Source organism: Macrotis lagotis, chromosome 6, assembly GCF_037893015.1.
Source record: "Macrotis lagotis isolate mMagLag1 chromosome 6, bilby.v1.9.chrom.fasta, whole genome shotgun sequence".
NCBI lineage: Eukaryota > Metazoa > Chordata > Mammalia > Peramelemorphia > Peramelidae > Macrotis > Macrotis lagotis.
In genome coordinates this window covers 101,165,105-101,180,198 of record NC_133663.1, presented here as the reverse complement: position 1 = coordinate 101,180,198, position 15,094 = coordinate 101,165,105, and positions in this window count along the sequence as shown.

The following is a 15,094-nucleotide window of genomic DNA, read 5'->3' as shown; positions in this document are numbered from 1 at the left end:
GAAAAGAAGACAGGTAACTTGGAGTTTGGTGGGTCATAGCAATAAGTATTTCAATCAAGTGACATAGAGAGATGGACCTCAGATTTTGATGATTGGTGGTCATAAAGTGAGCTCCCATATGTGGAAGTAGAGAGTGATGAGTATGTCAACTCTGCTTCCTGTGTCAATGTCTCAGGGAACATAAAAGAAAAAGTCATTGGCACTGAAGAAGTCAACCAAAGATTGTGGAATTTTCAGAGAGGTCTAGGCACTTTATCTATTTATTTTTGTTTGGGCTGAAAAGAGAAAGAAGATACAAAATAATTTTTAAATGTCTAAGTAAGGAAATTTCATAAGACATGATGGGAAAAGATGACAGAAAATACAAAAGACTGAAGTGTGATATCAGTGAGGTAGAAAGAGAAGAGAATATATGGAGAAACAATGTGTGTGTGTCTGTTTGTTTATGTTTATGTTTGTTTGTTTGTTGTGTGTGTGTGTGTGTGTGTGTGTGTGTGTGTGTGTGTGTACACTCGTATGCACCCAGCAGGGTTGTTTTCCTAGAAATTCTTATCTCCAAGAGGTTAGGTACCACTAGGCACCAAATCACTGGGGACTTTACTTTCCAGTATGATAAGATTTTGGAGGGAGATATTACTATGGAACATTATAGAGGGAAACACAGATTTGTTTGAACTTAGCTAGAATTTTCATCTTATGACAGTCCATTGATTGATTGTTATCCTTCATATTGAGATAAAGTTATTCTCAGTCTGACTGTGGCTTTTCAGACCAATATGAGCTCAGAAGGCTCTAACACAGATCAGATACAAATAGTTTGTATGAACATTTGGAATGAAGATGTCTCTAAATTTACAGATCTCAAGATGGGGTTTTTTTTTGGAGCTACTGAAAATCTGTTTTGCTCATAGAGAACAATGCTTTTTCTGGTGTGGGCAAGACATGATGAATGGTGATGTAACAGGGTCTCCTATGTCTCAGAATTGATTCCAAATCTCTTCAGAAAGACCTTGGTAGTGGTCTTGATATTGTTTCTTTTAACTTCCCTGTGAGCATAGTCTTATATGAATTCTCTATTAAATAGTCTTTTAATCAAAAATATGTTTGACATTTGAACAACAGAACCAGTCCATCAAATTTTTGCTCCCTGTAGTAGAGTTCAACTCTAGAAAGTAACTCAGTATCCCATATCTTATCTTGTCATATGTTCTTCAGAATCATCCCAAAACAATTAAAATAAAAGCAATACTATTTCCAAGCCATGGTACTGGTAGATGGCACAGCTTTTACAGTCATATAACAATAAGGTCAGCACAACAACTCTGTAGATATTCAGGTTGGCAAGCAGTCCGTTACTCAGGCAGTAACTGAAGTCTTTTTATATTGATAAACCTTTAAAGTCATGAACTATGCTGATGCTGCCTTCTAGAATGCAGTCATCACAACAGCAAAATGAACAGCAAGTCTACAGTTTATATTTGAAAGACATATAATAAACAAAGTATTATCATTTTACTAAGGAAGGCTAGATTTTAAGAACTATAGAATTACAAACATTAGTAAAGTTTAAATTATGAATCTATTAATGAATGAATGAATGAAATGAATGATCATCTCATTAAAGTTTAACTGAACTGTTGGATAGTGTTAATATGCATCAATAAATAACAACCAAAACAATAAAATAAGTTTAACCTTATAAGCTCATTCCCATTAAAACTATTAAAGAAACATGTTAATGACAATGTGTAAATCAATAGTTCCCGCACCAATGTAGATTTTAAAATGGACTAGTTTCTAGATTACTAGTAATGAACCTAGAAGAAAGAAGTTTGAGAATAATGGGAAGAGATTCAATTATTTGAATTATCCAGACTCAATTATTTCATTAATTTGTATCATGGTATATTGCATAAGAAACTATGGGTATAAAGACTAGTTACTGGGTTTGAGTACCAGCATTAATATTAAATAGGAATATGAGCATCTATAATCTTTTCAGTCTTTCTTTTTGAGTTGTTTGGTCAACTATAAAAAAAGAGAGTGAGGGAAGATTATCTTTAAAGGTCTAGGCTAAAATATGATGATTTAGGGTTTGAATAACAGCAGCATCTTTACTCTGTAATATTAAGCACAGAAAGACACAGCAGCTGGGATAGAGCTCATAGAATAATAATAGCAATATTAATATTCTAGCATTATATTATTAAAATTTACTTTACTAATGGTACTATCAATGTTATCATGAGCTAATGTTATATTCATACATGTTATAAAATATAAAAATAATAAAACCTCATACTCATGTTGAGGTTGTAGCAACAATGATAACAAAAATGCTCTATCATTTATAAGATCCTATTTTTGTCTTTACAAAAACTCCCCAAGGCAAGCATAAAAGACTATATTATATATAATTACTAAAATCAGTTGTAGTGAGAACTATGTTCAGATTATCATGCTGTTGTCTTTCCTTTCGACAAATCTGTTGTCAGTTAGATTTGTCTTAAGTAAGGTTATATTCTTAGATATAGTGTGCTGAGAGGATAGAGAGGGAATTTAAGAGCCCAAAAGATAGGAGTTAAAGTCTAATATCTGACACATGTTTGGGTGACCCAGTGCACATCATTTTAACTCTTAGTTCTCTAGCTAATTCTCCAAAATATTACAATGCATTATAGGTACCTCTGATGTTTAGAGGATATTTCCTCATGAGGAGTTCTTATACTACTGAAATTATAGGTCTACTGTTCAACCCTAGCACCCAATAATGTAAATTTTAGATTGAAAAATGTAAAAGAGAATGTAGCAGCAAATTCCAAGAAAAGTTATAAATGTTTCTATTACCTCTTTAAAGTTATATTACCATTCATACTAGCCCCATTTGTTATATATTCTATTTATAGGAACCACTAATGTAATACAATGCTTTGTCCAAGAGAGACTTTTATAAATAATATATCATAGAGACACAGAATTTAAGAATTGAAAGGATGCTTAGAGATAGTTTGATCCAACAAACTCGTTTTATGGATGAAAAACTTAACTATAACTCAGTAGAATACTGCTATTATTTTTAGAAAAATATAGGAAGGAAATGGCCTAATGCCCATGAACAGTAACCTTTCTAATCATAATGGATAGAATATAAAATTGTATGGAGATAACATTGATGGCAGAGAACAAAGCCAGAGAGACTGAATCTGACTTAATTAGGATGAAGATACAGTATGAGAGTAATATTGTTAAGGTGGAAATATTGACAAGAAGAATCTTGTAGAGAGGAGGCTTTTTAAAAATTTTTTATTTAAAATCCACTTAATCACACAAGTCATTCTCCAATTGATAAATGATCAAAGAATATAAAGAGACAGTTTTCAAATGAAGAAATTAAAGATATATATATATATATATATATATATTCATATGAAAAATTACTCCAAATCACTATTGATTGGAGAAAGGCAAATTAAAACAACAATGAGGTATCAGTATTAACTCATACCTATAAGATTAGCCAAGATGAGAAAAAGGGAAGATGATCAATGCTGGAGATATTGTGGGAGGTTTGGGACACTGATATATTGCTGGTGGAGTTGTGAATGAATCCAACCTTTCTGGAGAGCAATATGGAACTATACCCAAAGAGCAATAAAACTGTTCATAACCTTTGATCCAACAATTCTAATTCTAGGACTATATATCTAGAAGAAATTGTAAAAAATGAGAAAAGTCCTACATGCTCTAAGATACTCATAGCAATTCTTTTTTATTGTGGAAAGAACTGAAAATTGAGGGGATGCCCATCAATTGAGGAATGGCTAAACAATTATGGTACATGAATACTATGGAATATTATTTTTATAAGAAATCGTAAATGGTCAAACTCTAGAGAAACATGGAAAGACTTACAGGTTCTGATACTGAGCAAAGGAAATAGAGCCAAGGGAGCAAGGTACATATCAACAAAATTAACAGATGAACAACCTTGATGGAAACAACTCCTCTCCACAGTCCAGAGAGCTAAAACAACTGTATTTGACTGGTTATGGACTATATTATCCACAACCAGAGGAAGAAAAATAGAACAAAACAAAACAGACAGACCCTTCTGAATCTGATGAACATGTTATAAAAATTATCTCTTTTTTGGGCAGCTAGGTGGTGCAGTGAACAGATCACCAGCCTTGGAGTTAGGAGTACCTGGGTTCAAATCCGACCTTAGACACTTAATAATTACCTAGCTGTGTGGCCTTGGGCAAGCCACTTTAAACCCCATTGCCTTGAAAAATCTAAAAAATATTATCTCTTTTCTATCTCTTTCCCTTAATCCCAATTCCTGATGCCAAAAATTACTAATTTGCAAATATGTTTAAGAAAATATGTATGTAAATGAAGGGAGAGCAGAGGGGAATTTTGTAACTGTAAATATGCATGTACACATGGTTAAAAATAAATACATAAGTTTAAAATTAAAAAAATAAAATCTACCTAATCACTATCTCATTCCTATATTGAAAAAGAAATGATTTTCAAAAACTCCTTAAAATATGCATAATCAAACAAAATAATACTCTCATTCATTTCAAATTTATAATGTATGAACAGATAGAGCCACTGAGATACATGTACATTTGGGTATACATATGTATATTTACATGTTTATGCATAGTGTGTACCAATCTGCACAACATAGTGACAATCAAATTAGACAAGAAGGAAAATAGTAATCCTTTTCAAGAAGGTGTAAAAAATATCAAAGAAGTATGTAGGAGAGAAAACATTGGCCTTTTGCTTGAATCAGAAAATATGAAGAATGTTTCTGGTCCAGGAGTCTAAGAATTTTGAACTATTTTCTGGTCCATCTAATTCAGTTCTATTGACTTCACAATTTATCTTCTACACAGTCACCAAAATTAATTCCCTAAAGGGTAACTCTTAGCATTTAATTTCAGTACTCTATAAACTCCAGTAGCTCCCTATTATCTAAATGAGCAAATATATATTATAAACAACTGATTGGATTTTAATACCCTTGTTAACCTGAGTTCAACCAACTTTTTTCAATATATTATACATTATTCATCTTCTCCCACTCCACATTCCAGTTGAACTAACATGCTTGCTACTCCTCCTCACCCAGGACCTTCCCCATTACCTCATACCCCTATATTCACCCCATACTAGAATGTACTTCCACTTCATCCACACCCAATGAATCCTTTATTTGCTTTCAAAGATCTCTAGATGAAGTCTTTTCCTCGTGTCAATGCCCTTCTTTCCTAGTATATGGAAAATATACCTTTCTGAATATAATTTTAGGTGTTTGAGGATAATACTTATTTTTGAATCCCTAGTAGTTAATTCAGTAGCTGATATATATATAAAACACAATAGATGTTTATGAATTGATTGATTCATTGAATACATTTTAGGCAGATTTTCAAATAAAAAGCATTTCTTTCTAGTTAAATTGCTAAGAAAAATTGTAGGCTCTTAGAATAAAAAAAACTCTTTAAAGTCATTTAGATTAACACTGTGCCACCTAGCTGCCATGTATTCTTATTTGTTTTCATCCACATGCACATGTATATTTTAAGTTACAAAATTTCTTTCCACCCTCCCTTCCCACCTCCTTCCCCTCAATGCCAAACAATCAGGTTAGCATTTTGTTTGTGTATCTGTGTGTGTGTGTGTGTGTGTGTGATATACATATATTTTATAAACATGTTAACAGATTAATCATTTTCAGCATGAAGAATTATGATTAATGGAAAGATACACATAAGAGATAATTTTTATAAATTGTTTATCAGATTCTGAATGGTTGTTTTGTTTTTGTTTTGTTTTTCTTCTTCTGTATGGAGATAACATTGCCAATAGCCAGTTTAATATGGTTGTCCTAGAACTCTGAACTGCTGAGAGGAGCTTCATCCTTCAAGGTTGATTAACTCACAATGTTGTTAATGTATACAATATTCTCTTGATTCTTAATCCCTTCACTCAGCATCACATCCCATAAGTCATTCCATGCATCTCTAGAGTATGACCATTTATGATTTCTTATAGAATGATAATACTATTCCATAGTATCCATGTGCCATAACTTATTTAGCCTTTCCCCAGTTGATGGACACATTTAGATCAATACTTATATGATAAAGGAATATCCCCTTTAATACACTTTATAGATATAGTGAAAAAGGAACCAAATATGTATGTTCACAAACTTTGCAACTTACATTAACTTACTCATGTAGTTTCTGATCATTATATGGAGGAGTCAATGATTGATGCAAATATAAATATGATGAGCTTGAATACTGCTTCTGATATCTATGACTGTGACTATGGACAAGTTTTTACCCTCTTTGATTCTTAGTGTGCTTGTTTGAACAATGTTACCTACCTGATATTATCTACCTGATAGTGTTGCTAGAAGCATCATATGAGGTAGTGTATGTAAAGTGATTTATAAATATTCAAAATTATACAAATGTATGTATCCATATATTTATTTGTATATACGTATATGCATATTTTTCTATATTTCACCTATTAAACTGTAAGACAAGCATTTATATTTTCTGATATTAACTGTATTTCTTTCATTGAGATGAAAGCTGAAATATTACAATTTCTATCCATTGGTCTTGCTTCTTCATTTCAGAGTCATGTAGAACAACTCTAAAGTATCTTTCAAACAAGTATCCCAGCCTGACTGCTGAAAACCTATGACTCAAATCTTCTTTACTTCACCAACACCTCCCTGAATGTAACTTGAGAGTTTTGTGGGATTTTTTGAGACTTTGTTTACTAGCTTGCGATTTATCTAGTGAGATTGCAATTGAACTAGTGTCCCTTATTTCCAATTATTTAATGAGATTTTGATAGGTGGAATAGTGGGAGAGTCCGAGAGCAGAAGTATCAAAAATCATGAAGACTGTACTTCAGTTATGGTAAATGTGAATGAGGTGCCCATGTTTAAAGAGAAAGATCAGCATGCAATTTGATTCTGGCCACTTCAGCTTCTTACTGCAGTATAACCACATGAGCATGAATTAAATGAATAAAATCAACCCTGAAAGGAGCACAATTTACAGGTATTACCAGGGAGCCTGACATATAACAGAAAAAAATTAGTCCAAAATATAAAACTAATACTAAAAAATGATAACATGTATAAAGCTTCTGTTATGAGTTAGGCAATGTATTAAGAACTTTGCAAATATTATATTATCTAATTCTTGCTACAACTCCAGAAGGTAGATTTTATTATTATCCTAATTTTACAGAAAAGGAAAATGAAGTACAGTAATTGCTTGTTTAGTAAGGTGTTAGGACAGTTTTGAAATCAGTTCTTCTTGACTTAGAGACTACTGGAATGTGAAACATATAGAGTGTGATGTATTAAGTGAAGACTTGTTTCTGTGAGTGAAATTCAACTTCAGACACAACTGTTTGTCTCAGTTTGCTCATCTGCAAAATGAACTTGAGAAGGAATTGGTACCAGATTTTGTATCCCTATGAAAAAATACCAAATGGGATCAAAAAGATTCAGACAAGACTGAAACAACTGAATAACAAGTTTCCTGATTTGGTTCTCAGCTATCTATTCACTGCTCCAACTAAACTTCAATAGAATAGGAAGGTACTACAGGTCTTAGAGGAAAAAAAGGGTTGGAATCTGTGCAGATCTCTGTAGGAGCTATGAGCTACTGTTTCTTCTACCTAACATGTGTGCTTGAGGGGAAAAAAAAGAAAATGTTTAAAGAAAACAAACTTCTCATGTATGTGTAAAGATGTTGGCAAGCCAAAAGATAGAGCATAGACATATTGATTTTATTTGACACAGGTTATATTCTAATATCACTCCTACAACTTTCTGAAAGACTAGACTAGTTATATTTTCCCAAAATATCCAGTTTCTCAGAACACACATAGTTGGAATTGCTTGTGGTTCATTTCCCATAAAAAGAAAACACAGGGATCCAAAAAACAAACAAACAAACAAACAAACAAACAACAATTTCACAAACATAGCTATGAAGGCAAAGAGACTAGATGGAAATAGTATGACTAGACTTGCAATATCACTAGAAGAAAAAAACAGAAATGGAAAACTTCCTCAAGCACTGACGGTTGGCTCATTTGTTAAAACTTCTAGTATAAAGGAGTTATTTAAAGCAGAGGTGGTAAATCTGTGTTTCCTAAATCAAATTAATATATAGTATGTATTTTCAAATTAATAAAAATGTAATAGAGCACAGATAAAGATATGTGGTTTTCTAAGTCAATGTGTAGCATTGAGATATTGAGAGTTGCTTATTTATTATTTAGTGCCTCTAGTTTCTAGTTGAATTGTATGCCTTCAAACCTAAACGGTTAAATGTAATGTCCAAATAATTAGTCAGTATAAATCAGAAATTGGATTTTACTCTGCATCAAAAATATGTGATCACAGGTCATTCTGGCTCTGGGGACAGGTTTCTATTGGTGTCCCATAAGGAAAGGTATACCACCATTTAACCCCATTTGCCTTGCAAAAATCTAAAAAAAAGAGAGATAATTAATTCATATCATGGAACCAGGGGGTAAAATAGTTATTGAAAGAAAGTATTGATACCCTCAGGAAAGAGATCCTAAAATGAAAACACTAAGGAATGTTGTAGCCAAATTCCAGAACTATCGGATAAAAGAAAAATCCTACAAGCAACTAGAAAGAAAAAAAAATACTTAAATACCAAGGAGTCACAGTAAGGCTTATTCAGGACCTGACTGCAACAATATTAAGGCATCGAAGGACCCAGAATAAGATATCCCAAAGAGCAAGGGAGCTTGGAATGCAGCCAAGAAGCCACTACCCACCAAAACTGAGCCTTCTCTTCCAGGGGGAAAAAATGGGCATTTAATGAAATGGGAGACCTCCAAGATTTCATGATGAAAAGACCAGAGCTAAATAGAAAATTTGAATATCAAACAGGAGGCTCAAGAGACACATGAAAAGGTTAAAAGAAAGAATTGCTATCCAATAAGATGAAATTGGCTACATACCCATTTAGGAGGAGAAAGAGTCTCATAACTCTCGAGAATTGTAACACTATTTGAGAGAACATACATAGCCAGAAGTGGTGGATACTCATAACTTTCCTGTGACTCAGATAGAATGATTTAAAAACAATAGCTCCTTAAAAAAGGGGGACAGTGAGGAAAAGGGAGGATGGAGGCAGACTGAATGGGGTGAATCTCATTACATCAAGAGGTACAAAAGACCTATGGTAATTTAGGGGAAGAAGGGAGGAGGTGAGAACCACTTGAATCTTCATCTCATCAGACTTGAATTAAAGTTAATTTAGATACACTTAGTTAAGTTAAGAAAATTATCTTATCTTTCAAGCATTAAAAAATGGAAAACCTGAGGGTGGACAAGGAAGGGGGAGAAAAAGAGGACTAACAGAATGAAGGGAAGAAGGGGAAAAAGAGAAAGGGGAAAGAAAGGGGAGGCAGTTGATATAAAAGGATAATACACTGAAGGTGGCGTATTCAGAAACAAAACACTGGGGAATATGGAAAAAGGAAAAAAAGGGGAGAAATACAAACAGAAGGAAGACAGCATGGAGGGCAATAAAGAGTAATTATAACTTTGAATGTGAATGGGATGAACTCTCCCTTAAAACATAAGCGGATCAGAGAGTGGATTAAAATCCAGAATCTAACAATATGCTGCTTACAAGAAACTCATTTGAAGCATAGAGATACATGTAGACTAAAGGTAAAAGCTTGGAGCAAAATATATTTTGCTTCAACTGAAGTGCAAAAAGCAGGGGTAGCAATTCTTATCTCAGACAAAGCAGCTGCAAAAATAGATAGCATTCAAAGAGATAAGAAAGGAAACTGTATCCTTCTAAAAGGTACCATAGACGATAAAATGATTTCAGTACTAAATATTTTAAATTCTAAATATCCAAATTCTTAGAGCAGAAGTAGAAAGAGCTACAGGAAGACACAGACAAGAAAACTCTACTGGTGGGAGACCTCAACCTCCCACTCTCAGATTTGGATAAATCTAAACATAAAATAAACAAGAAGGAAGTTAAGGAGGTAAATAGATCATTTGAAAACTTAGGTATGATAGAACTATGAAAGAAATTGAATGGGGATAGAAAGGAATATACTTTTTTTTTCTGAAGTACATGGCATTTATGCAAAAATTGACCATGTTCTAGGACACAAAAACCTAATGATCAATTGCAGAAAGGCAGAAATAGGGGATACATCTTTCTCAGATCATAAATGCAATAAAAATCATATACAATACTGGGCAAAGGAGATATAGACCCAGAACTAAGTGAAAACTAAATAACCACATTTTAAAGAATGAATGGATCAAGCAACAAATTATAGAAAGAATTATTATTTCATCCTAGATAATGACAATAATGAAACAGCATACCAAAACCTAAGTGACACATTCAAAGTGACTGTCAGGGGATATATTATATCTTTAAATGCTTTCATGAGAGAAAGAAGAAATCAATGAACTAAATAATTAGAGCTAAAATAATTAAAGAAAGAACAAATTAAAAGCCCCCAATTGAATACCAAATTAGAAATTCTAAGAATTATAGGAGAAATTAATAAAATAGAAAGCAAGAAAACTATTGAACTAATAAATAAAACCAAGAGCTGGTTTTATGAAAAAAAATTCAATGAAATTGATAAACCTCTGGTAAATTTGATTAAAAAAAGAAAGAAGAAAACCACATTGCTAGTATCATAAATGAAAAAGGCGAACTCACTACTAATGAGAAGGGAATTAAATTAATAACTGGGTATTATTTTGCCTAACTATGCCAATAAATTTGATAATCTAAGTGAAATCAATAAATATTTACAAAAATGTAAGTTGCCCAGGTTAAATGAAGAGGAAATTTAAAACCTAAATAACCCTATCTCAGAAAAAGAAATTCAACAAGCCATTATTGAACTCACTAAGAAAAAATTTCCAGGGACAGATGCGTTGAGAAGTGAATTCTATCAAGCATTTAAGGAATAATTAGTCCCAATTCTATATAAACTCTTTGGAAAAATAGGAGAACACTGAACTCTGCCTAACACTTTCTATGACACCAATATGGTGCTGATACCTAAACTAGGAAGAGTTAAAACAGAGAAAGAAAATTATAGACCTATCTCCCTAATGAATATGGTACAAAAATCTTAAATAAAATCTTAGCAAAACAATTACAATAAATTATCACTGGGATACTACATTATGATCAAGTACAATTTATCCTTGGAATGCAGGTTTGAATCAATATTAGGAAAACTGTTAGTATAATTAATTATATCAATAACATAACTATCAGAAATCACATGATCATATCAATGGATGCTAAAAAAGCTTTTGACAAAATACAGCACCCATTCGTAATAAAAACACTAGAGAGTTTAGGAATAAATGGTCTGTTCCTTAGAATAATAAGTAATAACTATCTGAAACCATCAACAAGCATTATATGCAATGGGGATAGACTTGAGGATAGGCTTAATAACCCTCATAAATCCTCAACATTTATATATATATATATATATATATATATATATATATATATATATATATATCACAAGCAAGATACAGCAGAAAGAACTAGAAAGAGAAATCCCATTCAAAGTAACCTCAGATAAAATAAAATACCTGGGAATTTACCTGCCAAGACAGACTCAAAAACTTTTTGAAAACAACAAAATGCTTCTCACACAAATAAAATCAGATTTAATCAGATTTAAACATCAACTGTTCATGGATTAGGGAGAGCTAATATAATAAAAATGAAAATTCTACCAAAACTAAAATATTAGTTTAGTGCTCTACCAATCAAATTTCCAAAACATTTCTTTAATGAGTCAGAAAAAAGTTGTAAGTAAATATATGGAGAGAAATAAAAAGTCAAGAGTTTCCAGGGATTCAATAAAAAAAGTACAAAAGAAGGTGGCTTAGCCTTACCAGAGCTAAAATTATATTATAAAGCATCAGTCATCAAAACTGTCTGGTATTGGCTAAGAAATATCGTGTTGGACCAGTTGAATATATTAGGTGCAATATCAGGAAATGATTACAGTAATCTGCTGTTTGATAAACCCAAAGAGTCTGGCTATTGGGATAAAAACTCTTTTTTCAATAAAAAAAAACTTGGGAAAATTGGCAGTTAGTATGGAAGAAACTTAGATTAGTCCAACACCGCACACCCTATACCAATATAAGATCAAAATGGATACAGGATTTATACATAAACAACAATATTAAAAGCAGATAAGAAGATCAAAGAGTGGTGTGCCTGTCAGATCTATGCAAATGGAAGCGGTTTATGACCAAGGAAGAGATGGAGAACATAATTAAAAACAATCTAGATAATTTTGATTACATTAAATTAAAAAGCTTTTGCACAGACCATTGTGACCAAGATCAAAAGAAAGGTAGTAAATTGGGAAACAATTTTTGCAACTAGTATTTTTGACCAGAGGAGTAATTTTTAAAATATACAGAGAACTGAGTGAAATTTTCAAAAAGAAAAATAAATTTCACTTTTCTGTGCTACTTGAAGACTCAAAGCACTTGCTAGAACTTGTATGAGTCACCACTGATGTAGCAAGACAAAATGTTCTATCACTTGTTGCTTAGAACCAATTCAAGTCCTTCTCTCAATGACTGAAGTGAATCATCAGTCTCTCTTTATCTCAAAAACAGTGCAGAGCTCCAGGCTAAGCTCATTTGCTCCTTGTCTGGGTCTTGATTGGTTCAGAAAAAATGTAAATCACAATTCTTTCTGTTAGGGCCAAAAACCAGGAGGATCTCTCCTCCCAAATTGATTTTTTTTTTTTTTACTTTGAAACGGAGTTTAGTTCTAGCTTCATTTCTTACTTATCTGCTGACATAACCACTGAGAAGCCCTGAGGGTCTTGCTTTTCCAGTTTAAGTAAAAGTGGCTAGTTTTGACTTCTCTTACCTAGCCTTAATCATTGAATGGTCCTTACCTGTGATTCGGGAAATGCCTGAACTTTAAAAAGCCAAGGTCTCCCACTTCATCCGAGGCCATCTCTAGTTGTCCTAATCCACATCTGTTCACTGGATCCAGATGACTCAGAAGGAGAAATTGAAACTGATGACTTTGCATAGCAACCCCTCACTGAAATTCAACTGCGTTTCATTGAATCACATCTCTAATGTCATAGTCCTCTTTGAAAGCAGAGTGCAAACAATAACCCATTATTTCAGGAACTGAAAGTTAAATTTTATTACATTTTTATGTAATCAAATTTTTTATGTAATTAGTTGCTTTTTTATCCACATCTGCTTAGTTTTAAGGTTCTATATTCCAAAACAATTTCATTCATTAATATTAACCTAGTAAAATGTAAAAATTCTGGGAAATTTTCATGAATTATTTCTAATTACATCAGTTCTTATGGGAATAAATTGATTTCCTATTCATTGGTTTCATAAAACATCAAGAGTTACATAATAAATTAAATATGAGTATCTAGGTACAACTGGGTAAATTATATATATATGTATCTATATTTATATAGATACATATATGTATATATACATACACACAAACATAAAGAAATCAATTCTAAAATTTGACACAATCAAATTGGCAATAATGTTCAAACTCATTGTTTGGTGGGGATTAAAGAAAACAGTTTGAATGCTGCTGGGCACAGTGGATAGAGCACTGTCCCTGGAGTCAGGAGTACCTGAGTTCAAATCCAGCCTCAGACACTTAATAATTACCTAGCTGTGTGGCATGGGGCAAGGCTCTTAACAACCCCTTTGCCTTTCAAAAACTTAAAAAAAATAAACAAATAAACTTAGTATTATTATAAAAAAAAGTTCACTAACTTGTTGTCAATAGAATAATGAACTGCAAGGATATAGTAAGATAAAATTATTTTAGAATTTATAAAATATATTTGGCTACTTATCTGATTATTAATATTTTACCTTAAAGATAGTGGTGACAAAATGTCGATATCTATGTACCTACTGATTCCTTGAGTATAACGTAAAAGAATATTAATTAAATGTTCTGATGATGATGTACCAATGATGGAGAGAAATTTTGGATAGAAAAATGTTTTATAATTAATCTATTACCTCGACACTGACAATATATCTTACATTTAACATTTGTGAAGGCAACATAAGGCATATATCTTACATTTAACTTTATTTTAATAAATTTTTGTATTCCAATTATATACAATAGTATGTGGTTTCTACCTATCATATTTTGTAAGCTTTTGAATTTTGCAATATTCTCCTAACCTATCTTTGCTCCTCCCAACCTCCCAGAGAAGACAGTCTGATAATCTTTAACATTGTTTCCATGCTATACAATTGAACAAAATTGAATGTGTTGAGAGAAAAATCTTATTGTTGAGGGAAAAATAATAATATATTAGAGAGAACAAAATAATATAGTCCATGAGACAACTTTTTTTTTAAATTGAACGTGGCTGTCTTTGGTGTTTTTTTAAATGCCACAGTACTTTCTCTGGATACAGATGTCATTCTCTGTTACAGATACCTTAAAATTGTTCCTGATTATCACACTGACGAAATGAGCAAGTCCATGAAGTTTGATCATCACCCCCATGTTGCTGTTAGGATGTACAATGTTCTGGTTCTGCTCATCTTGCAGTTCATACAAGTCCTTCCAAGCTCCTCTGAAATCTCATCCCTCCTGGTTTCTAATAGAACAATAGTGATCCATAACATACATATACCACGATTTGTTCATTCCTCAACTGATGGACATTCTCTCAATTTCCAGTTCTTTGCTACCACAGAGATGCTATGAATTATTTTGTATGCCATGTTTTTACCCTTTTTTGATGATCTCTTCAGGGTATAGACCTAGTTTAGGTATTGCTGGGTCTAAGGGTTTGCACATTTTTGTTATCCTTTGGGCATAATTTCAAATTATTCTCCAGAAAAGTTGGATGAATTCACAGCTCCACCAACAATGCATTTGTTTACCAAATTTCTCGCTATACTTTCTACATTGATCATTGTCCTTTCTGGTCA